General features: G+C 35.4%; 1 protein-coding gene across 4 annotated transcripts in view; it reads left to right on the top strand.

The window, feature by feature from the left end:
• The window catches only part of LOC141390143 (uncharacterized), a 98,295-nt gene extending 74,361 nt beyond the window's left edge, over window positions 1-23,934 (top strand). For all 4 annotated transcript variants that reach the window (XR_012409287.1, XR_012409286.1, XM_073962811.1 and 1 more), the window contains 2 exons: window positions 23,230-23,517; window positions 23,602-23,934. The gene's annotated coding sequence lies outside the window, so the exon portion shown is untranslated. The remainder of the gene's footprint in view (window positions 1-23,229; window positions 23,518-23,601) is intronic.
• Window positions 23,935-24,561: the final 627 nt, after the last annotated feature.

Genomic DNA, 24,561 nt, shown 5'->3' with positions numbered 1-24,561 from the left:
TCTCAGATCACAATTGGATACTATTTAATATATCTGAAAAAGAAACGCCAACAAATTGCTTTCGCAACCCCAAAAGAACAAACTGGGAGAAATTTAATAGGGTTTTAAAAGATAAACTCCCCAGCTCTCCTCAAAAAGGCGACACTACAACATGTATTGACAAAGCTGTATCTATTCTGGAGAAATCACTAGACACAGCCTTTAAAGTATCCTGTCCAATGACACGATCGAAAAAACACTATCCACCATGGTGGACATCCGAACTCTCTAAACTGCGTAAAGAGTCACGGAAAGCTTTCAATGCCAGCTACCAAAGCGGATCCTGGCAGTCATACAAGGATAAGCTAAAGGAATACAAAAAAGCCATAGCCAAAGCAAAAAAGCAATCATGGGTTGATTTTTGCGGATCGTTAGAAAATACCAAAGATACAGCCAGACTAAGCAAAGTTATGGCAAAAGGTCATTCGAATCCTACCTATATAAAGAGAAACAACGGCACCTGGTCCGAAAACTCAGCCGAATCTCTTGAAATCCTTCTTACCACGCACTTCCCCGGCTGCTCGGACAGTACCGAAGAAATGCGACCCATTACAGCTGTAGATAAAAACAACAGTGAAGTTGATAAGATAATAAGTCCGAGTAAAGTCACGTGGGCTATAAACAGCTTCTCCCCCTACAAATCTCCAGGACCAGATGGAATCATACCAAAAATGCTACAATGTGCAGAGGAAATAATAAATCATTGGCTAGTATACATCTATAGTAGATGTATCTCCCTTAACTACGTTGCAACGAGTTGGAGACAGGTAAAGGTTGTCTTCATACCCAAAGCAGGAAAACGTAGTCATGAAAATGCTAAAGACTTCAGACCAATAAGCCTTTCATCATTTCTACTTAAGACGCTCGAAAGACTCATCGACGTGTATATTCGAGAAAAGATGGAAAACTCAAACATCATATCTTCTAGCCAACATGACTATATTAAAGGGCGCTCGACGGATACAGCCCTACACGAAGTCGTTAGGACTATAGAGAAGTCCTTAGAGCACAAACAATTTACTCTAGCTGCTTTCCTGGACATAGAAGGTGCCTTTAACAACGTCAGTACATCAGCTATAAAACAAGCACTAGATAACTTCGGCGTGGAATCACTCATCAGTAGTTTGATTACCACCATGCTGCAAAGCAGAGTTATTAATGCCACACTGGGAAACAGTACACTGTCAAAGCACGTGAACAGAGGAACTCCACAGGGAGGAGTTATCTCGCCATTACTTTGGCTCCTTGTCATCAACGAAATTCTCAATAAACTTGACCACATGGGGATTAAGGTGGTTGCCTATGCGGACGATGTGGTAATACTCGTCTCTGGTTTGTTTCCGACCGTAATAAGTGACATTATGAGCGGAGCCCTGAGATCGCTAGATACTTGGGCCACAAGATGTGGTCTGGGAGTGAATCCAGGGAAAACTGAGATGGTGCTATTCACTACAAAGACCAAATATGCAATACCTAATCTCCCAAGACTGCGAGGTCAAGAAATACCCCTATCAGATCATGCCAAGTACCTAGGAATCATTCTAGATTCTAAGCTGTCATGGAAACGTAACGTGGAACACCGTGCTCACAAAGCAACTGTTGCATATTACGCATGTCGCAAATTGTTTGGAAGCCGATGGGGCCTCAAACCTAAAATGGTGTTATGGATGTACACCAGCATAATCAGACCAATTCTCACTTATGGAGCACTAGTGTGGTGGCCAGCAGTGGACAAGAAAATAACACAGAAAAAACTATACAGCATACAAAGATCTGCATGCATCGGGGCAACAGGGGCGATGCGAACATGTCCGGCCGAAGCCCTCAATATAATGATGCACATTTTGCCAATTGATTTACACATCAAAGCAACAGCAACATGTAATGCAGTAAGACTCCGAGCTCTAGGTATGTGGAGAGACAGAACTTACGGACATGCGTGCATGCTTCAACAACTTCCGAAAGAAATAACAACCACTGCTGATTACTGCGTACCTACATTGGATTTTGATCAGCCTTTTGCAATCAAATTTCCAAGCAGAAGAGAATGGAGTAATGGATCACCATTGATAGCATATGACACTAAGGTATACACGGACGGCTCCAAGATGAAATGTGGAGTCGGATCCGGTGTGTTCTCGGACGAAGCAAACATACACACATCTACAAAGCTACCTGAGTACTGTAGTGTCTTTCAAGCGGAGATAGTGGCAATAAAGGAGGCCTGTACTGAACTTTTACAGCATCACACAGCAAACTCAATAGGAATCTTCGTCGACAGTCAAGCGGCGCTCCTTGCACTAAAATCCAACGCTGTCACATCAAAGCTAGTGAAAGATTGTAAAGAAGAACTTGCCAAACTAGGGCGTCTGTCAAGAGTAGTTCTCACCTGGATCCCGGGCCACAAGGGACTTGTTGGGAATGAAAAAGCAGACGAGTTAGCTAGAGCAGGATCCGCCTCTAACGAACTCCCAAAGGCATCAGTCGCAATTCCAATGGGAGTAGTTAAAGGGGATATCTTCAAACACTATCTATCACTGGCTGAAAGTAGATGGGACAAAACGGCAACATGCAAGATATCAAAATTAACGTGGCCTCAATACAACGCCAAACGAACTAAGTTCCTAATCAATCAAACGCGACGGAACCTTGCAAGACTTATTGCAGTGTTAACCGGTCACTGGGCAATTGGTAACCATGCAAAACGTTTAAATCTACCGCACAATGACCACTGCCGTAGCTGCGGGAATGAAGAAGAGGAGGAAACTGTTGAGCACCTCCTCTGTTTCTGCCCTGCTCAAATGCAACGACGATTCAAAGCTCTAAGACAACCGTTCCTTCGTGATATCACAGAGATAACAGAAGTAGGTCTGGGAGACCTTCTGCGATTCCTCAACTCATCAGGCTGGATTTAACTGTCAACATGCAACAACGAAATAGCAATCTCTGAACGAGTGGTGTGGTTTTTCAAAACGGTATCTCTAACATACTAATTGAGGCTATAAAGTATGGCCACCACGTAAACCAACCAACCATTCTGGCCCGAACCCAACCTCCTTAAAAAATTCGTTACAATCGGTCCATAATTGCTAAATCGCTTTATCTCGTCGAGATATGAATTTCGGCGTACCAAATAAGGGGTCTAGGACGAATATTTCGTGGTGTTACATAAACTTTAGGAGACACAAAAAGTAGCATGGGATAAAAATTTTGTTCTCTACACAGAACCCATTACATATTAGGCAGTAGGCCCGGTATCTAGCAAACACTTTATTGCAATTTACATCAGAGGAAAGGTCAGTAGTTTTTTCCATATGTAGGCTACTTTGCGAAATATATATGTCCTTAAGGAATTTAAATATCGACCAAAAATAAAATTTTTATATTTTTCATACAAAAGTAATGGTCCATTTCAGCCGCTAAAAATATTAAAAATTTTCACAATTTTCACACAAAAGTTTTGGTCCATTTAGCCCTCTAAATATTATCCGATCGCTATCTCAAATTGCAAGCTTCTCATTTGTGATATACTCTTACCTTATTTAAAATTAGGCGTTGATCGGACTATTATTGAGACCTACAGAGCCGCTAGAAAATTGGATAAATATTATGTTTTTGGTCCATTTCACCCGCTAAATATTTCACGATCATCACCAATAAGAATAGGGATCTATTCTGATCTGAACCCGACCTCCATACAAAATTTGGTGACGATCGGTCCATAATTGCGGCCTGGAGCGTGTTTACAATTTAAAATGGACACACGGACGGACGGATGGACGGACACACATCTCAAAATCGCTTTATCTCGTCGAGATATGAAGATTGGTATACCACATTGGGGGTCTCCGACGAATATTTCGCGGTGTTACATGAATTTTTACCAAAACAAACTTATAATACCCTCTTCCACATTGTGGTATAGGGTATAAATAGTAATTATTCGAATCTCACTAACAAATGGGACTTAAAATTTTATAATTATACGTAGTTTAATACAAAAAAATCAAGAAAATCGAAGAGTACAATTATTTATAAAAATTGATTTTAAATTTTAAATTGCGAAATTTGCATTCAAGACCTGGGTGCAAAATTTTTTTCTATTTATACCCTACACCACAATACGGAAAGGGTATTATAAGTTTGTTTTGGTAAAAATTCATGTAACACCTAGAAATATTCGTCGGAGACCCCAATGTGGTTTACCAATCTTCATATCTCGCCGAGATAAAGCGATTTTGAGATGTGTGTCTGTCCGTCTGTCCATTATAAATTGTAATCAAACTCCAGGCCGTAATTATGGACCGATCGTCACGAAATTTGATATGGAGATCGGTTTCACATCACAATAGATCGCTATTTTAATTGGTGATGATTGTGAAATATTTAGCGGGTGAAATGGACCAAAAGCATAATTTTTATCCGATTTTGTAGCTGCTCTGTAGGTCGCAATAATAGTCCGATCGCCTCGAAATGTTAAATAAGGTAAGATTAAGTCTTTTTCCTGGAAGAGACATTCCGGGCAAGTAAGCTATACTTGGAAGAGGATCGCTTGACCTTTCTATTGAATTCAATTGTGTTGGTGTGCATGATAAGTTAACAGAGTTACAGCCTAATATACCCAGTTATTTGTTTGTAGTGTTATCATAAACACGCTAGAGTTCGTAATAATAGCTCAATAATCATGAAATTTTGTACGAGGTAAAAGTTTAGGTAGAAGAAGATGCTTTTAATTTCGGATGATGATCTGATATTATTTAGCGGGTGAAATGGACCATTACTCTGGTATGGAAAATATCAAAATTTTATTTATGTTCATATTTTAATTCCTGGAAAGCATATACCGGCAAAGTAGTCCATATATGGAAAAAGAACTACTGACCTTTCTCCTGATGCAAATTGCAAATAATGTGTCTGCTACATAACGAGCCTACTGCCTATTATATAATGGGTTTTGTGTAGAGAACCATATTTTCCTCCGATGCTACAAATTTGCAATAATAGTCTGATCGGAGCGAATTTTTAAGTAAGGTTTGGGTTTAGGACGAAGAAGAAGCCTGCATTTTAACATGATGATCAGATAATATTTAGCGGGTTAAATGGACCAAAACTTTTGTGTAAAATTTGTATTATATCCTGAACGATAACGTGAGTTATATTTGGAAGACGATCTTTTAACCTTTCCACTGATGTCAATTATTTTGATGTACGTGGTCAGGTAATAGAGTTACACCCTATTATATGCAAGGATCCACAGTTTTAATTGTGTGCCGTGTACTTACATTTACGCTAAGGGTCGCAGTTATAGTTCAATACTGACAAATTTATGCACGTGATAAGGGTATTGGTCAAGGAAGATGCCAGTAATTTTGGATAATGATCGGATAATATTTAGATGGTAAGATTAGCCAAAACTTTTGTCGGAAAGATATAAAAATTTAATTTTAACTCCACATTTTAATTTCTGTGGGAAATATTCAGACAAATGACGATAACGAAACTAGAAAACCAGCTCGTGACCTCTCTTAATACAAATTATATCAATGTAGCAGTTAGATAACGGAAGCACTGTCTAACATATAAATGGGTCTCTTTATTGTTTTGGTTTGCTTGTACGAACTACATTTAGTAGTACCAAATGTCGAGCGAAATTTCCACAATTTAAATTGATGCAAATTGCAATGATGTACTAGTCTTGAAATTATTGTGCTACCTTTGGCCAAAATTAATGTAATACCTAAAAAAAATTGTGGTTTTTTTCATTGGATGATTGGGTAAAAATCAAAGAAAACTACTTCTAAATGTTGTTTGATACTTCTTTCTTTTTACAAATATTAATTTTTGAAAAAAAAACATGAATGTATAAAGAAAATAACACTTAACGTTTCCAGTAATGACGGTGTGTATATAAACTTATGTAGGTATGACCGGATGACAAAAATATGTCGCAATTATATAAAATTAATTCAGTGGAAAACTACTGCCCAGAGGAGGTGGTGTAGGGTATCAAATTTTCGGCCCCGTCCGACTATAGTCCTCTCTTACTTGTTTTATTATATATCTGATAAAATAGCAAAAGAAATACAAAAAATTTTTTTTTCAAATTGGATCAATATTAGAGAAGTTATGAGTCTTTGCATATAGTTTTTACATAATTTGACTTTTTCAAGGCGCGATATTTCTGGAACCGTTAGTCAAAAAAAGTCTGAGCATATACTAAAATGATTTGCTGATGAGCAACATCACTATAGCAAGAAATAAAGGAAATCAAAAACCTCAACTTGAAAAAGTGTCCGATTTCACTCAGAAATCGCCATAGTTTTTCAATATAAGCCGAATAACCCATTACAAAGAAATGTTAATAAACTAATTTTTGTATTAAGAGTAATTGGATGATTTTGCGTTTCGAAAGACATCTGCAACACTTTTCATCATGTAGTGGTACCTAATCAACCCGGATGGCCCTTATACGGCCGGTTTACATGATACCTCTACCCTCATCGATTCTGTCATTATCAACAGTCGCCTTACAACCATTGTATTCCGGATTTGAGATTGATTTAAACGTCGCCATATCATTATCTACCTTAGAGGCTTATCTTACAGAGAATTTAAAGCTTTAAGATCTTAAGAGTGTATTAATTTACTTCATAGATAAATCTAGTTTCAGTGTACACACACTGCGCCAAGCCGGTAATAAAATGTGAGGTGAACACCAAACCTGAGGATGGATAATGATACTGTAAGGTAGATATGTTCGGACACCGTGAACACATCAACCTGCTATTGTTGATATTGTTGAGCATAAAAATGGAAATCAGTTTTTTAATTACATTTTCTTTGCCCCACCGGCGATGAAAGGCACTATTTATTAAGATGAACATCATCATGTGTCAATACTTATGTCTTAAAGTTATTAGTAATATTTTTAAGCTGATAGTGATGAAAGGAATAAAGTGTTAAACAAGAAGTATTTATTTCAAATAGAAAGAATAAAGAAACGGAAGGATCATGCTAACATCGACTAGTAATCAATTTTGACATCAGGCAAATTAACATCGTAGCTGTAATTTAGCTTTTAAGCTGTATTTTTCCTTTTAACAAAAGAGTTTCTAAACAATATCTTCAGACAGACATTCAATAATGAAAATGTCAATATTTTCCATGCTTTGCAAAATAATAAAAATTACAAAAAACTATTAACACCAAGTTTAAATAAATTACGCTAATATTTGTTACCTGCATTAGAGACATAAAATAGCTAAAGTTCTAGCTGGGAAGTGTTAATAGACGACAACAAATTCCACCCCAAGAACATGCAATGAACGTGAATTTGAGTTGACTCTTCTGTTGGCAAAATTTGAAACCCACATTTTCAGCTTAACTTCCCCTCCATTCAAAGCAATTAGACGACCAAACAAACCACCAACAAATATTTTCATGGTAAAGCTGTAATAGTGCTTCGTCCGTACCCGCTTTTAGCCATTTGAAATGGGAAACTGAGAACCAACAAGTTTTAACCATTGCCAATGTCATTATTGCTGGGTGGTAATGCGGTTGGGTGGTTTATGTTGTCCTCGACAACATTTCAATTCGGCTTGTTTTTGCCTCCTGCATCATAAATGTAACAAATTTATGCCGCACAAAAAATGTTACCTTTGAATATTCATATTACATTTTTCGCGCGCATAACCAGACTGTAGAATTGACACTAGCCTACCGTTTTGTGATAGAAATGTGTGTATTATTTTACCCTAAGCATATATCGAGCGTAGTGATGTATCAGTATTTTAATGCCAGAAGGAAAAAATACTTTATTGTTAGTTAAATGAGAACTACATTACAATGTATTAGCTTCAGTACAGTTACCGCCTGTTCATGTATGTTGCACGGACACCTGTAACTAAAGGAAAGCAGTCACTCACTTCCGTCTAAAAATGCGTACATGTATTTCGCAAACTACCGTGCGACTGCCGTTACGTATCCTATACGAAGTGCTACTAATTTGAATGTACATTTGTACAACTATGTTCCATAAATGAGAGCCAAATGAGAAATGAAAACAAAATCCACATATATGTACATACAAACATTGGAATATCCCAATAGAAAGTGTCTTCAAGACAACATTGATGACTCGTGCACGACATTTCCATTTCTTTCACGACTCTTTGCAGACAGCCCTTTGGAATCGTTGACGACTTTTTCACACAAGTGTCCCAGTATTCAAGCACGGCAACATGGGCGACATGGTAAGCGAAGCTGTCGTCGATGATGACTTGGATGACAAAAACCCCATTATTTCGTTGACGACTGCTTTAAAGAAATTGTCTTGCTATTTGTCATTAACGACCATACCAAAGACAATTTCATTTTGTTGTCGTGTATAAATTTTTTATTTTATTATTAAATTATAAAATGTGTATATCATGTCTACAAATGTTATCTTAAATTATACTTAATTCCCGCATGTTTTGCATGTCAGCACTTTCTTCCAGCTTTACCGCGCCTCACTTCTTTCCCCAGCCGACTGAGGGGGCGATCTCGCCCACTTTTGTGGATTCTGCAGAAAAAAATACATACATATACTGTTGACCAATATGTTCGAAAATCTTACCATATACCACGTGCTTCATATTGCGATTTTCAATCGCATGCCTCCAAACTAAATGCACGTATTTAAAGAATAACTACAATTATTTTTAATATAATTACTTATTCTTACTTACCGTTTTTATGTAATGCACTTTCTATGAAAAATAATTGTTTACAGCATGACGCGGTTTCCAAATTTTATGATTTTATAATATTAAATTTCTATTACAAATAGAAAATTGATTATTTTCATAAATATATGAACATTTATTTCAAAGCTCGTTTTCTTGACCATTTTTTGGGTTTGTTGCCAAGACACAATGCAAGACATGGTCATGCAAGTTGTTGTACATGACAATTTCGTAGATTTCCTCAACGAATCGTCGACGAAAATGTCATAAACGATTCGATTTTCTATTGGGATGTGTGATTTGTTTTGTTTGAAAAATAAAATGTGTCGGTATTTTGAGATATTTTTTTTTATTGATTTCTTCAAAATAATGAATGAAACCGCCATTAAAACGTGTCTATAAAATTTTTATTTTGTTTCAAGATTGTGTTGCATAAATTTATTTTAAGATTTTCGATGCTATTCGCGAGTTTACTTTCTACTCGGCAGCTACAAAGCATGTGAGTGATTTTGACATTCTCTTTCTATAAGAGACAGTCCTTTTGAAATACATAAACCTAAATTTACAGGAAAAGTGTACGTTTACGTGTTATTTCGTATGGCTTGTCGGTCGCATAGATTTTCGTTTCGAAGGTGTTTACATGAACGGAAAATGATTTTTTCGACTTCCGAAGCGCAAGAAACCTTTCGATCGACATACATGAACAGGCTGTTAATGTTCAAAAGTATTCGAAAACTAAGTTTAGCAGCTTAAAGTAGTGTTTCTTTGTTTTCATGGACAAAATCGTCAATTTATTCTTTATCCGCCTTACCGCTATCTTGAAGTCCTAAATAGAATAGAATTTTCTGAATGGAAAATAAAGCATTGGGGTTTTTAAAAAGAGCCTAGAAGGTAATTCTCCTTGGTGTCTAAATTTGCATTTGCTTCATTTTTAATTTTCACAATTTTTATATTGTTTGCCATTTGAAGAGGCAACACTTTCTCTCAGGCTGTGCGTGACTGAAACCCATTAAAATACTAAAAATGCAACTGTCTGTGCCCATGCAACACAAAATAGAGAATATAGAGAAGGTAGACAGCCTGGCTGAATGCAACTACAACAATAACATACATTTTATGAACGTGCATGAAATAATAATAACAGTAATGAAGAAGGATAACTGCAGTTATTTTTGGGTGAATGACGAGATCGGCGACTGATGGCATTAAACAAAAACTTAAACCAACCAAAATGGAAAACAATTTTTTGGGGGAAGGCCCAGCATGTGGCATAATTTGCCTGTTGCTTTTTCCACACATAACTCCCATTTTTTTTGTAATTATGATCAGCGCTGGTTTAGAATTAAAAGGTCAACCTTAGGACAACGAGTAACACTCTGAAATTACATGCACAAAAAAAGTCAACCAGTATTGTGGAACGTATTATTGTTGATGTTACTCATACGTTATGATGTTAAGTATTAGTCGTCCGAACCAAATGGTAGTCATAAACACCAGATTTAGACTCCGTGGCATTCATAAATTCAGGTGGTTATTACCAACTCAACTCACAAGTCGATCCTTTTTGTACTATGTACATATATGGAAGTCACTCATCGAATGTGCAGACGTATAAGGAGTGATTCGAAGATTAATCGTCGACTCAGATCAAAGCTTTGTTACAGCAAAGGTTCGATCGAACTGACGCTAGTCGGCAGTTGGACATCGGACAAAAAATACTTCACAAATCGTATACAAGTGCGTATTGAATATACCATCAGACAGTAGGGACGAATAGCCGATGATTGGAACCTAAGCATTCTACATATATATATATATACATATGTCCCGCCCAGAAAAAACGTGATTGAGCACTGTGTGAACAACTGAAAGTTTAATATGGCCAGTAACTTTCAGTTGTTCATGCGAAGTCGCAGAGTCAAATTTGAATTTAATTGTACTTGCCCTGTATTCTCGCTTTACGTATTTTAGGATTTAGTTCCTCGCACGTCACTTTATAATGTTTCGTGTTTTAACTTTCTGAAATAATATATTAAATGTAAATAATTTATAACTGTTTATTTTTGTTGGCATGCGATAACACCCTGGCCGAGTGTAAACAACTCATATTCAATTAAATGATTTAGCTAAATACCCTCAGATATGCTTGGTTTACATATACGAAATCCACTCGATTTCAACTGTCAATTCCTTTGCATATATGTCAAATGAAAACTCATCTGAAATTTAATGGATTTCATTTGACGTTTAAGCAATGGAATTGACAGTTGAAATCGAGTGGATTTCGTAAATGTAAACCAAGCATTATACAAATTAAGACAATTGGATAAAAACAACACAGTCCTTCAAGGCAGACAGGGCTATTTGCCAATCACACTGACAGGCGTCCATGTTTGAAATGTTCCCAATTTTTAACAACGAGAAAAGTTCACATTAATTCACATTTAATTTGCCGACAAATAAAAAACAAAATTTTTCCTGTCTAAAAAGAGTATTTTCCAGGGTGGCATGTCATAACGTCCAGGGTCATATTGTCCATGGACGCTATGACACCAAAAAAAGTGTCGTAGCATCCATGGACATAATGACACATTTGGGAGTGTCATAAAGTCTAAAAATTTGCGACACTACGTCCATAGACATTATGACACTTTTGGAGTGACATAATGTCTAAAAATATCAAAACTTAAAATTTCGATGAAAAGAACCGTTATTTAGTGAGTAGTTTACTCAGAAGCTGTTTTGTGATGTGCTATTGAATTGGAGATGAAGTCGCTTTAAAACAAGCTTTGGAATGCGTGTTTCCAGGAGTCACCCAAAAAGGCTATTGGTTCACTCAGGCTATTGTGCGTAAAGTACATAAAATCAAGGGCTTCGGAAATGTTGTAAAGCGCAGAGAAGAATGCAGAAAGTGGTACAGAAAATTTTTAAGTCTACCATTAGCAAATCCGGAGCAAATTGAAGAGATATTTTTAACACTTAAAAATGAATTAGAGAATTTTTTCCCAAAACAATAAGGAAATTTTTAATACATTTCTGAAATACTTCGAAAAACAGTGGATGAGAAAGGTATGACAAATTATTCTCGGTGGTGGTGAGCAGGATAAAGGGAATAAAAAATCGGCGGCCGATTTTTCATTCCCTTTGTTTATGACGAATAAAGACGGACGACACTGTGAAGAATTCGGTGCGGAAAACGGTAAATGCAAATGTAATGAAAAATCGGCCGCCGATTTTTTATTACATTTGCATTTACCGTTTTTCGCACCGACTTCTTCACCGTGTCGTCCGTCTTTATTCGTCATATCGTTTGATGAGGATGTCTCATATCCTGCTTCTTTGGCGCAAGCTTCGGCGGGTAATTTGAGTGTTTTGCCGAAAAAACGACGAATTCAAGAAAGTAAAAACTGTAAAATCAATTGTCTTACCGAAAAACCCAACAAAGGCGTTATGACTCTATCTGAGTTCTTCGAAGCTATTATAAACAAGGAAAACGACATTGTTAATAATGACATCATAGAGGATGCTGATAGCCAAGATATTTCTGAATCGGAGACTCAGGAGGATACAGAAACATCTCCGAGTCAACCTACAGAGGTCCTTAAATGTGTTATTTGTGTGCAGGAACCGAGAAATATTTTGCTTCAACCATGTAAACATTTCAAGATTTGTTTTTATTGTTTTGAAAAGTTAGATGCAAAGTCCAAAACAAATCGATCACCTTTGCTTTGCCCTTATTGCAGACAAATTGTTGAAACAAATTTAAAAATTTATCAATCAAATTATGAATTATGAATAACACTTTTATACCATATTTTTTTTATTTTTAAAGTGTCATAAGGTCCATGGACATTATGACATTTGCAAAAGTGTCACAATGTCCATGGACGATATGACACTTTTTTTGGTGTCATAGCGTCCATGGACATTATGACCCTGGACGTTATGACATGCCACCTTTTCCAGCCACAATCCTCCACTCACCACCCTATTCAGTATCAACGTAACAACTTTACTCATTGTTAACTCATTACAATAATTTCATTTGATTGTTTTACATTTGTTACAAAAACAAAAGAAATTTTAACAACTGTTTAATCGATAAAAGTTACAGAATGGTTATATTCAAACATTTCCTAAAGCTGGGTACACATTGTCAGTTTTGAATGACAGCTTTGTTGTTGCTTGCTAGTGTGGCCGTTCATTTTTGTCATTCATCATGCAACCGCAAAATGTATTGTGGTTGCTGGACGGTTTGACAGTTATCGATAATTGCGAAATATCGACATTCAAAACTGACAATGTGTTCCCAGCTTAATTACAAAAGTCCCTTCATTTGATTGTGACTATAAAAACTACCTCCATTACATTGATTAAAAACGGCCTTGTCTCCGGCTTCCTGCATATTAAATGAGTTTTGTTGTTAATTTACAATAATTTTTTGTCACTCAAACTGAACAATGTCATTTTTATGGGCATAAATGGAAACATGTAAATATTACATTTTACTGGTAAAGGACTTGGTAGCTTTATCTATGACAATGAGTCACTAATACACTGAAGTTGTGATACACGCTTAAGTGGCATGCCTGCAATATCGACTCTATGTAAATGTAACCAGGCATCTGATGAAATTTTGAAAACACGAATCATGCCACAGAAACGAACATCATCCGGCTGTTGTCGTACAAGCATGCGGCCATTCCTCGTGCAAGGATGAATAAAGAAATGGTATATCGGGGATCCCCGAAGACAACAACATTCCACTATTACGGTTGTTGTTAGTTGGTGGATTCTTTATTTTTTTCCAACAATATAAATGTGTTTTACTTTTATTTAGCTTGGAAATCCGCGTGAAAAGCGTAGGAAACAATGTGCAAATGATCAAATCGCGTAAATATAAGTTAGACCTACGAGAGCTTAGGTCTGAAAAAAAATTAAGATCGTCTAGATCCTAATTAAGATCTTCTAGATCTTGTACGCGTTACTTTGTCGAAAAAGTACCGCGGACCCTTTTAAAACCGGAGTTCAATTATCAAAATTGAACTTAAGTGACACTTATCAAAAGTTTCGCCGCTCCCGAATTAAAAAAAACCGTTTGTTGATTTAAGACGACTTTATTCACTGACAGTTGGTAAAAGAGTGAAGTTAATGTTGTGTTACAATCATAAACTAGATTACAAATATTTGCTTATTTGACATTATGATTTTCCATGAAATCATGTCACTTAGCTTTTAATAATTTGTTGTTACCAAATTCTATTAAATTTGTCTGCACGCGTCGAGCGTTGCATTGGTTGACCGGAAATTGCATTTCTTGGGTTTATTGAAATCGGACAGACGAAAAGCAGTTTCATTGAGTTGGCTGCTTTTGCAACGGAAGTGTATTTTCTGATTTATTAAAATAATTAATTAGAATTTAATATTTGGAGCAGATGAATGTCTGCAATGTGCTTTTGCAACGGAAGTGTGTTTTCTGATTTATTAAAATAATTAATTGGAATTTAATATTTGGGGCAGATGAATGTCTGCAATGTAGTTTAATTGGAATTGAGTTTAACAGAGTATGCAACTTTATTGTTGCTGAGCTTTAGTTTTATTAGGTAAAACAACATATTATGTGTTAACTTATATTTTCGACATATATGGTATGAGTATTTGCATTTGTAGCATGTCATTTATTTTAGAAAAAGAACTGAAAATAAAATTGAAGGGGGTGGGAGTCTGTAACTATTTTTATTTATTTTTTGACTGTCCACTTACGGAATATGTTCGTATATACCTGATCACGGGTAGTTTGAACGATTACATTATCAAAGATGCAAAATGTAGGCAAAACTGTCATTCTAAGCCAGAGTTGCTGTTTGTTGTTCACTATAACTCACTTTTTCTATACTTAAATTATGTTCGCTTTTCAAACACAAATTCGCTTAAAGCTCGTCTCTATAAAATGAATTCATTGTTTTTACGATATTCCTAGGTGGATCTGCCAAGAATGGTTCCAGTAAAATGATGTTTCTTATTCCATGATTTAAAATATTTAAATAAGTTAAACTTTGTAGCGTATAACTGTTAATATAACTAATACACTAATGTATGAAGCAAAATTGGTGCTGTGACGAAAAGGCTATACCTACGACTGTTCAGTATTAAGAACACACAATACAAAATGCTTAAATATGTGCAATAAATTTGATTTATGTATTTCTGGACATGGGTGTTTCGGAGGTTTTACACGCTACTGGACAGTGTCATGCCAAACATACATACAAGTCTATGAGTGAATGCGACCTTGAGTGGGTATATGTATGTCCAAAATGCTTCTTGAATGAGACTTTTTTACAATATGACACGAGACTTTTGAATGGTAGTAGATTAATGGCAAAACGACCAGCTGTAATTGACACTAAATTTCAAATGGTAATTTCAATGGTCATTTGGTTGTTTAAAATGGAATTTTTATTACACTTAAACATTCATGAGTCAGTAGGCTTTATGCATATGGAAGAAAATTATTTTAAATTAAATAGTTTAAGATTCAAACTTAAACGGCTTTGAATAATTTCGTTAAAAAAGTCTAAGGTTAATACTCTAAAAGCGTCGTATTATGATATTACTACTAATTAATTTCTGACAAGCCTTTTTCGAGTACCATCCTCATTAGGAATCCTCTTTGCACCCATAAGGACGGCGTTTCGATTCCCAGGCCAGGCAAAATCAAACTTTCAACTGTAGCACAATACCCCTCAGTAATTTTGGCGACATTTCCTGCGTATTTCAGACATGTAAAACTTCTCTACAAGCGGTGTCGTAAGACACGCCGTTCGGACTCGGCGATAAAGAGTAGGTAGATCATTGAGATAATATGAATGGGAAGCATTCATTAATATGAGAGAAGTCCACCTTGTCCAAAAAAGAATTGATGAGTCTGTCTAAAAGGTTTGCTACATACAACAAATTAATCTTGCCATTATTTTTGATTGCCGCAGACATTTTTAGACCTTCATTTTGTTTTTGTTTAAATAAATTTTCATAAAATTTTTTCCAAGAAATCTACAAAAAAAATTTTAAGAATATTTTGTTTTTATCTCATAGATCACACCTTGAGCAACTGTCGGATTTTTTTTTTGTTGAAAAATATTGCACAGTGTTCTCACAAATGGCTTCCTACGAAACACTGTTATTTCTAAAACAGTTTGCGGTGCCCACTGTAGCTCGAAAACGAATAAACCGATCTGCATAGTTTTTTGTGGGATCAATAAGAACCTAACCATCTCGTACTTAAGCGAAACGGAATTAAAAAATATCCACTTAAAAAAAATGTGGACTGTCAAAGTCAAAATTTCGATTTTAACTAAAACAAGTAAACAAGTATCAGTCGGCTTTTCCGACAGAGATATACCCTCAGCCTGTGTATATTGAAACAATTATTTCCCCAAAAAACGTAAGTATTTAAGGGTTTTAATTTTAAAATTTTGGGCTTTTGAACCGTCAAAAATGTTGATTAGGATTAAAGAACAAAAGTTTAGCGGAGGAGATACTAAAAGGAATGGATCGACATTGCCCATTATTGAAGTGGATCACCAGCCACTACATATTGTGCCTATGGGGTTTTTACACCCTTCGGGCTGTTTGCTCAAGAAGTATGGCCCCTGAAAAAAAAACTTCACCATCGTAATTGGAGCAGCGAATGCAAGTTGCTTCAACAAAAATCAAAACGATTCGTTATCAGGTCTTAAAGTGAACTTATCCGAAATTTTGTGTGGGAGGTACCGGATGGAGTGGTCATATATAGTCCATATAGGAACCTGATCTATATCTGGTAGATATATTAGGATGTGTAAAGTATGGACCAATTCGGCCAATCCCTTTAAGAGTTACCGTACGAACAATTTTTCCGAATATTTTTGAACTTTTGTGGGGGAGGTACCTGAAGGAGTGAACCGATATGGCTTATCTTCGAACTTAAGCTATGTTTGGACAAAATATTACTAAGGTCAAATGTTGGACCGAATCGGCAGATCCGTTCTAGAGTTATCTTGCGCTCCAACCACCTCACACGGTGTCATAGGGGTTTTTTGCAACTTTCATGCTATTTTCTCAGGAAGTATGGACTTGCCCCTAATAAAACTTGTACCCTCGTATGGGGGGCAGTGAATACAAGTTGCTAAAACAAAAATCAAAGCGATTCGAGAGATGGCCCTAAACTGAACTTTTCCGAAATTTTGTGTGGAAGGTACCCGAAGGAGTGGACCCATTGAGTTCATATTGAAACCTTATCTAAGTCTGGTACACATTTCAAGATGTGCAAAGTATGGACCAAATCGGTTACTCCCTTCAAGAGTTATCGTGCGCACTAATTTTCCGAACATTTTCGAACTTTTGTGTGGGAGGAACCGGAAGGAGTGGACCGATATAGCCCATATAGCCCATCTTCGAACTTAAACTAATTTGGGCAAAATATTACGAAAGCCAAAATTTGAACCAAATCGGTTCATCCGTTCGAGAGTTGTAGTGCGCTCTAGCCAGACAGACAGGCAGACGGACGGACATTGCTCAATTGACTCAAAATTTTCTGAAACACATTTCGTCCAAACTTACTTGGGGTCTAAAACCATTATTTCGATGAAGCACATTTTGCCCGTATGAAAGTGTATATACCCTCGTTAGCAAAAATGCTGAGGGTATGAAAATGGACAGCATAATTGTCCAATTTTGCGTATTCTGGGCTCAATATAGCTATATCAAAAATCTGATCCGATTTTCCCAAATTTTTGAGGGATTCATTTTTTAGCCAAGGCAATGAATAATAAAACATAACACAAAAATATATTATATAACAATTTCAAACAATCACTATGAATAATAATAAAACATTACTTTATACTCCCTCCGTTATCTACTCCCCCATCTATGAAATTTTATCGATATCTATCAATAAAAACACTCATCGTTAGTTGTTCTAAGAGCATAGTTCTAGTTTCTTCCTTAAGCAACAACCAATGATTTGATATGGTTTGGATACGAAAAGATGGTGACTCCAAGTTTGTATGTTTACTTTGCCACAATAGTTTTCATGAATTCATACATTAGGGATAAAACATTTTGCAGAAAGCAAAACAACTACAACATATTAATATATTTAGAAATGGGTTGGATCACTTATACAAGGAAATTACGATCAATAAACATAAAATAACAAGTTATTTATGTTAACCTGTTAGTATATACAAACGCATAACCCTATTTTATTACCCAGGTAATAGCCTCCACATGTTATTGAGATAATATTCAGACTTCTAAACAAAAAATTTAAAACATTTTACTTAAAGGTTCTGGAACAGAGCAATATTTACATATTTCCCTAATGTACATATACATACATATGTATTTGTATTAAGTGAAATCTTGAACTTTTGAAATTGAAATGAATCCCATGAATTTTATTAGATGACTATTTTTTGTCGTTATCTAAAAACTGATGCAATCACGACCCACCCAAGTTGAATGCAGTTTCATAAATCAACACTGTCAACATTTAATTGAAAATAAATAAAAATAGTTTATTTTCTTTGAATAAAGCTGGTGATTTAATTAACCACAACATAACGTTGACTGTATAAAATACTTTATTTTTATACGAATTGTCAGTTGTTATTTAAATTAATATATTTAATTTGATAACAAAAAAAAAAAAAAACTAAAAAAATCACCGGAGGTCTTTTTAAAAAAATTGCGGTCAAAGTTCACATTTTTAGGATTTGTTCGGGCTTCACACTTTTATTTGGAAACCGCAATTCCTTAGGAAATGGAACTAAGGAAAATGTTATAGTGAAAATTCTCTACAAGATTGACCTTTACGATATTTTTGTAGGTTTTACTGTTTCTGATGGAATTGGGGCAAGGCACTGACTGTATCGCCTCCTTATAAAACAATGCCATTACTGTAATTTCCCAACTTAAACTTATATATCTCAAAGTTGGTACAACCAAGGAAAAACTACAAAAGGCAGCTATAAGATTTTCTCTAGTCCCATTTCGGTGGGACTTGCCGTTTTCAAGCAAGATATTGAAAACCTAACAAAAACCCTAAAAAATGACCTGTAGTGCGATTCTGTAACTCCTTAACGACAAAATTAACGACGAATGTCGGTAGTTAACTATAATTTTAGGTAAGTGGTATTCTGTATACCAATTTTAACAATTTTTGTCGGTAAATTGTGTCGGTAATTACCGAAAATTGTTGTTAACTTAACAACCAAAAAAAAGTAGTCGTTAAGTCTTAACGGCAGTACATTACTGCAATATTTAGCTGATTTCTTTTAACATATGCGTTTTTATTTGAACATAAGCAAAGATTTATGTTATAAGGCGGGTATAAAAGGTAAATTCCGCGTTATTGGGAAAAAATCTTAATAAGACATTTATATAAGGGTTAACCATATATGTACATATGTATATATGAAAGCTAAACGCACACCTTTGCCTTACTTATTAATGATGAAACACGTTTGCTAAAGTATTAAAACAGTATTGCGGCCGAAACTCATAATAGTATTCCTATATTCTACCTCGCTTTGTGGCAATCTTATAAAGATTTCAACTCAACATCACTAACAATCCAACTTTACATACTCTACACTATGGGAAATTCCATTCAATGTGGGCGTGAAATGAATATGTGCCTGTAAACTTTAGTGGCGGTAACGTGGATCCACGAACGTCGCCGAAGGGACTTAAGTGTGCAAATTTTCAAAGTTCCATCTTTATATAGCTCTTCCTTTTAATGCGCTGTTCAGAATTTTTTCCACAAAGCGCCACAACCCAAAATATGACCCTACCTTTTTAATAAGAAAAAATAAAACAGCGCTTTAGGAAGGATTTTACCAAATTTATAATTTTTAAATCATACATCTATAAAATTCGCTACAGTAGGAAGTGTCCTTTTGACCAATGATTTTTTGCCAAATATACGTCAAATATAAATAATGCAGGTTCTATTGTTTCACAAAAGGCGGTTTGTAGATGCACACAGGCATATTTATTGGTCTAAAAGACAAGTTCTTGTCCACATCAAAACCATAATTGGTGTTTTTCCGAGCTATTACGATGGAGGCTAATGATATTTTTCTTCATATCCTGGAATAAAACCACCAAAATTGATGTCAATCATGTATTGTTCCTTTACCTCCTAGAAGTACTCACATACACACTTGACGTTTTTGAAGTTGAAGTTTATCTTGGTGTTCGCATTGTTGGGATACTTGCAGACACTTATTTTAGATTCCTTCCTTCCAAAAGAAGATATTTGTCCTCCTTTACGCGTTTTATCTTCTGTAGTTGCGAAGAATTAATAATTTTCACTCAAAAATACATTAATAAATACAAAAATATATTATTTGGCAATTTGTCTTTTTATCGATATTCGTCGGTATGTGCTAACGATTTCTACAATCGGTAGCATAAAGTTACAGAATAGCACATTCGTTAACTCAACCGAATATTTTTGTTAACTACCGATGTCGGTTCGTTATTAAAAAAAGTTACAGAATCGCACTACTGAACTTCCATATCTCAAAAATGGTAAAACCTAGGAACAAACCATAAAGGTCACTCCAATTGAGAATTTTTACAGCTACAACATTTTTTAGCCCCAAAATCGTGAAAACTTAAAAAACCCTTAAAATGTGATTTTTGACCGCGATTTATTAAAAAATCCCTCCAGCGTTTTTTTAAGTTTTTTTTTTTTGATTTTTCTCATCCATGAACATTGCTGTTTCAGAATTCGCAAAAACTTCCCAAGTGTAATGGGTTTAAATTGGTTAAGGCTCGCCGCAGATTTCCTTCTACTAAATTTCATTTGACATTTCATTTTGTTTTCCTGTCCATTAGAATTAAATTGCTCTTCATCCATTCCAATATACAGAGGCAATTACATGTTTGCAATAATATTTTATTGTTATGCACAGTCTAGTGACTGTGAAATGAATTGAAATAGATCTCCACTTTGTAGAAGGCCTGGATGTGGATACATCGAAAAACATTTGAATTTGGTAATTTCTGAGAACTTTAATCTGCAAGATCCGTTACCCCGGCGATTGCATTCATATTATTTGTGTGTAAACAATATTCGTACACTCTAAAGTTTTTCTTTTTCTCCTACAATTAATTCTTGGACATTAATCGTTTGCCAGTTTTTTCTCAGGTATTTTGATTTTCACCACAATAAATTCAAATGACATAACACTGTAATAAAATTCTAATGCAATGTTCAACCACCGAAATCTACGTTGCTCTGCGTACCGAAACAAATCCCAGTTGGAATTCTTTGGTTGCGTCAAAAGTAATGGCAAGGAAACACTTGCCGCCTCAATGCAACCATTGCGTTTTTCATTGCGTCATAATCGACGAGACGATATCATTGATCATGGAGAGGGAATGGGTATTGCAACAATTGGTATGGCCAATGTGGGCAACCACTATTATCCTCCACAGCAGCACAACCAGCAACAACATCATCATCATTGTACTGGAACCTGTGAACAAGGTACCCAGACGCCAACTTCAATTAGACGTTAAACAAGACGAAGTCGAAGACTGAAATGTTTCGTTTTAATTGCAACACCAAAAAGCAAAAAGTGTTAAAAAAATGAATTTACAAGACACAGATGTAATGATTTCAATGCTGTTGTTACAGTTTGCACATACATTAGGGACACAACTTTTTACATTTTTCATTCGCAGATGAAATCATTCTTTCAAATTGAAATACAGGGCATTAATTAGAATCTCCACAAACAAATTTCAAATGAAAGTTATTACAAATCTATACAAATATTGCTGCCCTAAGAACCCCAAATTTCACTATAATCTAATGAAATTAGGTTTTTCTATCCATACCATCCAAAAGCACAGTAGTATGAAAAATACACATTGTTTAAGAATCTGTATGGCTGTCGAGGTATGTAGTCACTAGTCGACCTATGTCACTCTTCATATTGCTTATCAGTTCTACAGCTTTTTTTATAGCAAAGACTTCGGGTTGGAAGACACTACAATTTTCATTCTACTTGTATGAGAGGCGTAGGTTCAGGGTATCGGTGTGGGCATCTGATTTTGTTCTTGTTTCCATCTAAGAGTAATCAGTTAAAATCTCTATACCGTCTGTCAAGAAATTCATTTGTGGTGACGTGTAATCATTGTTTTTCTACGAGTTCATTGGTAGTTCTATTTCCTAGGAATACAATACATTGTTGCCGCTCTCTGGACTTTTTTCAAATTTACGTAAATCCCATGTCTTGCTCAAGGCACACATTTCAGTTCCATAGGCATTCATGACTATCGGCGTACGATCTTGAAAAAAACCCTGTTGTTCTAGTCCCCAGCTCTTGTTAATAGAATTCTTGCAGGAACTGGTGGTACAGAGTGATTCCGAGGTACTTAGCTTCTAAAGAGTGCTCTAGCGTGACTCCATCCAGGATTGGTAAATTCAATAGTTTATTTGTTTGTTTGTATTGGATTCAATACAAAACCATAGACTTGTATCAGTTCCAAAACATTTGTCGGAACATTCCGCTAATCATGTTGACTACGTCGTCAGCAGATGCAATGGTTTTTACACAAATTCATTTAGTGTTTCATTTATTGTCTCTTTTTGAAAAATGAAATACTTAATGAATTTGACAAACTACGAGTTAAGTTAGTGATAGACTACTACTACTGGGCATATCCCTAATCTAATTGATCAGTATATAACATTGTTGGACAGCAGAAAAAAGCTGCTGCTAATTGCGTAAACAGCAATTGCTTGGCCATAAGGGGTATAGAAGAAATACCTAAATTTTTGAGAGAATATGGGATGAATTCGAGCCTAAGGTTATTGAAGGCACCGTCTATGACAAGAATGTCTGCTAACGTGTAGTTTGAACACCCGATTCACTTTTGATGTAGACATGTTGGGCAGAAAATCTGACTTAACTACATATATACAATAATTTGCAACTGTATTGAACATTTCGTCAAATTAATCCCTAATGGATAATCTTAAATGGTTTAAAATTATATTCTTCAAACTATTTCTCAAGAAGATCTCCAAATACACAATGAGACATTTCCCATATCAATAAGCGCATCCTACTTCTATTAAAGCACTTTGGTAATACAGCACACCTTACAGACTCGTTTTCCATAACCGAAATATATAAGGATTTGCGGACGCGTTTTGTCACCCGTGAAAAAGATAATGTAAATTACCTTTTATAGGTAATTTTTATTTGGTATTCTATTCATTCAACTTCCAACTTGAAGAAAAGTCCTGCTTATAAAACACATACTAAAAATTTTCAGAATATCCTAATTCGTCAACTTGTTTTTACTTTCAAGAATTTCTCAATTTTTAGTTTTGATACCTTTCAAACCGAATGATTATTAATGTTCTATTGTTCTCCATTTTTTTTACTTACAGCATCCTCTATAACCACAGTTAAGAGCCTATCAGCTAATGCAGTTGCTACGGAACAAAAGACTGCCAAGGTATTGAGTTTGGTGTTCTTCACATTCGTTTTGTGTTGGTCACCGTTTTTCATACAGAATATAATCTTTGCCGCGTGTCCGGAGTGTGAAGCACCCAAAAAAGTCAATACCTGCCTATGACTCGGTTAGATGTCCTCAACCTTTAACACCGTTATCTATACAATATTCAATCGTACGGTGTCCGGACATTTACTTGTTTGCTGAAATGTAACAATAAAAGGTAAGAGGGATTTTTGTCATTTTTGGGAATGGAATTTTGCATCGTGTTTTCACTAATCCTTACGTTATCGTTTTTCCATTGCAGATCTGGTTATTCAACCAACCAACCTCGCCCAGTGACAATTTTGCAACATCATTATGGGAATTCCACGGCAGTTCTACCATATCTCATGATGATGGAGAATTAAAGAAACGGACATGACAACATATACATATGTACATATGTATATACATATCTAAAATATTTCTCATTTATTGGTATTACTTTGGGAATATGTAAGCTCCTTTCTATTTAAAACACAATGGTGCCAAAAGCTGTATTTTTTATTTGATTTTTTATCTTGTATCATTCAATCTAAGCAAACTAGAGAAAAAATTAGTGGAAATAAAAAATTTTTTAAAACTAAAAGAAAATAAATGTGTTATATTCAGGTCAAGTCGGAACCCAGTAAAAATTTGGTAGGCACATATCATTACTTCCTGCACTTCCAGGTAATGAGAGCTCATTACTATCCGCATATAATGATGTAATGATTTACACATAATTACTGATATAAAAAAACTTATAAACTGGGTTATTTTTCACTAGTGGTAATCACATTCGTTTTGTAGCCCTACTATAATAATTCTCATGAACGAACCCAGAATTACACAAACAAATAATTTCATTGATTAAAAGCTGACCTAATACGTATTCCAACAGAAAGCATAATGAATGATAATATTCCATGTTCGTGGAATAAGGTAGTTTGTTTTAATTTGAAAGTAACACTTAACAATACACCACTACGTATTACGAATATACACCTATAATACAAATATGTTATGTACACGCAACTGATAAAAAATATAATGATAATTGTTCTACAACAGCAAAGTTCAGCGCCTATGGTCATGAGCATGGGAAGAGGAACACACGTACACTGTAGGCAACATTGTGTGCTTTCGTCCGATTGAGACATTTGTGGTTGTTTAACACAATTCGAACACAATGTTTAGCCTTTAATTTGGATGGTGCACATTGCTGTTCTACAAACATCCCAGA

Source organism: Musca autumnalis, unplaced genomic scaffold (assembly GCF_047663935.1).
Source record: "Musca autumnalis isolate F117 unplaced genomic scaffold, ASM4766393v1 scaffold_1, whole genome shotgun sequence".
Taxonomy (NCBI): Eukaryota; Metazoa; Arthropoda; class Insecta; order Diptera; family Muscidae; genus Musca; species Musca autumnalis.
The sequence above is the reverse complement of the archived record's forward strand: the minus strand, read 5'-3'. Positions and strand labels throughout refer to the sequence as shown.